This window comes from Octopus bimaculoides, chromosome 16, assembly GCF_001194135.2.
Source record: "Octopus bimaculoides isolate UCB-OBI-ISO-001 chromosome 16, ASM119413v2, whole genome shotgun sequence".
NCBI lineage: Eukaryota > Metazoa > Mollusca > Cephalopoda > Octopoda > Octopodidae > Octopus > Octopus bimaculoides.
Genome location: NC_068996.1, coordinates 25,007,419 through 25,010,887, shown reverse-complemented (window position 1 = coordinate 25,010,887; position 3,469 = coordinate 25,007,419). Strand labels below are relative to the sequence as shown.

The window sequence follows — 3,469 nt, the reverse complement described above, 5'->3', positions numbered from 1 at the left end:
ATGCCCTATACTCAGAATGCCCTATACTCAGAATGCCCTATACTCAGAATGCCCTATACTCAGAATGCCCTATACTCAGAATGCCCTATACTCAGAATGCCCTATACTCAGAATGCCCTATACTCAGAACGCCTTATACTCAGAACGCCTTATACTCAGAACGCCTTAAACGCAGAACGCCTTAAACTCAGAACGCCTTAAACTCAGAACGCCTTAAACTCAGAACGCCTTAAACTCAGAACGCCTTAAACTCAGAATGCCTTAAACTCAGAATGCCTTAAACTCAGAATACAATAATTGCACTTAATTTTTTTTCTTTGGTTGAATGAATCAAATTTTTACTGATATATTTATTTTAAAATTCCAGCTTGATTTCAAGGGAATAGTTATCATTAGTTTGTATAATATATAAGAAATATTTAGTGTGCTTGGGTATATGGGTATTTTGAAACTACTTCAAGGTGTGACAACCATACCCTAAATAGTTACGGATTTCCATTTGGCAAGGTGTAACACCTGTTTAGCTACCCTGCCAGGGATATGGTGAAGTCACAGAAATGCAGTATAGTGGCTTCTGAAGAGGTAGCAGAAGAGCTGAACTGAGCCAATGGTGCTTCTTACATTGATGATGAGTGGAGAAATCCATGAAGATCAACAGTCAGGATCACCAAGCTCTATCAAGAGAATAACTGCAATGCATCCATAGGGGAGGCATCTATGGTTGTATAATCAGCTGATGAAAGATTCATTATGACTCAAGCTTTCAATTCAAACTCATAATTGCAGAACTGGATGGCAGCAGTGAGTCATGGGAATCCATGAAAGTAGTGAAAAAAAGTTTACAGCTTCTGCTTAAATATTTGTTGTTGGCACTGTCGCTTACGACGTCAAGAGTTCCAGTTGATCCGATCAACGGAACACCCTGCTCGTGAAATTAACGTGCAAGTGGCTGAGCACTCCACAGACACGTGTACCCTTAACGTAGTTCTCGGGGAGATTCAGCATGATAGTGTGACAAGGCTAACCCTTTGAATTACAGGCACAAGAAAAACAGGAAGTAAGAGTGAGAGAAAGTTGTGGTGAAAGAGTACAGCAGGGTTCGCCACCATCCCCTGCCGGAGCCTCGTGGAGCTTTTTAGGTGTTTTCGCTCAATAAACACTCACAATGCCCGGTCTGGGAATCGAAACAGCGATCCTATGACCTCGAGTCCGCTGCCCTAACCACTGGGCCATTGTGCCTCCACTCTTAAATAGTATGCTACTAACAAAAGGCATACCACGAATAGCAAGTTTAAATTGATATTGTCACACTTTCAATAACAGACCAAAAAAGTAAATTTATCTTATATTAACATTTGTATAAAAGGGGTGAATATTTAATTTGTGCATCTTAACTGTTTAAATAGCAATGCTATTGTATAGTAATGGGAACTTGTAAAGTTTATAGCATTTGAGCTTCATGTTAGTGGAAAAACCTACCCATCAAAATTCATCCCAAACTAAACACTTGAGTGTTAACCTAAATGTATCAAATACATCAATTTATCAGGTAAAATAATATTGGAAATCGTGTAGCCACTACTTCCCCAGTAGCTGATCTACATAAACTAGGTAATGAGATATACAGCTAAATTCATTAAATCAATTACTGGCACTCCATCAATTTTAACGATGAGGGTTCCAGTTGATCTGATAAACGGAACAGCCAGCTCGTGAAATTAACATGGAAATGGCTAAGCACTCCATAAACACACGTACCCTTAACAGTTCTTCAGGGAGATTCAATGTGACACAGAGTGTGACAAGGCTGGCCCATTGGAATACAGGTACTACTCATTTTTGCCAGTTGAGTGGACTGGAGCAACATGAAATAAAGTGACTTGCTAAAGGATATAATGTGTCACCAGGAATTGAACTCACAACCTTACAATTATAAGCTGAGTACCCTAACCATTAAGCCACGTGACTTCACATAAAATCAATTATACTTCACTAAAACAACTTAGGCGTAAGCATGGGCTGTGTAGGTAAGCAGCTAAGTACAGGCATGGCTGTATGGTTAAGAAGCTTGCTTTGCAGTTATGTAGTCCTAGGTTCAGTTCCATGATGCAGCACCTTGGGCAAGTGTGTTCTATAGCCAGAGCTAACCAATGCCTTGTGATTGGAATTGGTAGTCATAAATTCTCTATTTTTTTTTTTCCTCATCCACCCTTTCCATAGACGAGTGTATGTTCAAAGCATTTTAATGCTTTGAACATACACTCGTCTATGGAAAGCTTTTTCCAGATTTCCTGAGCATCGACCTAACACACCCTGTTTGTTTTCTTTTACCCGTCTTCAAGTTTTTGTTTTATATATTTTTGTACCACACATGTGCTTTTATCTGTGTCCTACTTCCCTATCATCATCACTGGCTGGCAACCAACATTAGTTTGTTTACATCCCTGTAACTAAGAGACTGATAGAATAAACACCAGACTTAAATTAGTCCTGGGATCAACTTATTTAACTAAACTCTTCAAGGTTGTACCCTAGCATGGCCACCGTCCAATAGAAGAACTTTATATCATATAATACAGGCCCTAGCTTAACCCAGCTCTTTTTGAAGAACACAAAAATATATACATGGAATGTTGCCCATCCTTCACATGGACATAATTGAGTTTAATTGTTCATGAATTTGTGGAGCATAAACCAATAATTAATATATGTGTAAAAATATTACATATTTGCTTCAAAGCAGAACTAAAATGTTCAACTGCCTCATGACCAAAAGCAATGTCAGTAACCATTTCCAACAACAAACATGCTGTAGAAATTAATTCTATTCCAACAATTTCATGTTTACTTAATTCTCTCAAGTTACGCACCATACATTTTGTTTAGTGGGCCACATTTTACTCCACAAGTTTTAGCTATTTCAGCATCAGCACACTTTATTCTTCACAAAACCGTCTTAGAGCAAACAAATTCAGTTTAAGAAATTGAATACATTATTGAAGAGGAAAATAAATCTAACTCTTTCTTTGAGTAAGATTATATGTCTTGTATATCAACAGTTGAAAAAAAATGAATAAATATAAATAAACAAATAAACGTAGACATATTTTTCCTGTAATTCTTGAGTTTTACAGTATGAAATACCAATTTATTTAAACTGGCTACAAACCCCCATTTTATATATACACATAAAAAAAAAGGTTATTAAATAGAACTAGATAAATAAACTTTAAAAAAAAAAATAGCAGCTGGACTTAAATATTTTATTTGTGTTATTTGAATGAGGGAAAGTAAATTGACTGCTTCTAATATTATTTAGCTAGAAATTTATAGTAGACAAGTAACCATTCCAAAGGAAGCCATTACAAAACTGTTGTAAAGAAAGAAAGGGAGGGAGGGAGGTGGGTGGGAGGGAGAGAGGGATGAAGAAAGAGAGGGAGGGAGGGAGAAAGAAAAGAAGGAAGAAAGA

General features: G+C 37.1%; 1 protein-coding gene across 1 annotated transcript in view; it reads right to left on the bottom strand.

Annotated features, from left to right (window-relative positions):
• The window catches only part of LOC106877203 (carboxylic ester hydrolase LipN), a 99,651-nt gene that overhangs the window by 69,220 nt on the left and 26,962 nt on the right, over positions 1 to 3,469 (bottom strand). The window lies entirely within an intron of this gene.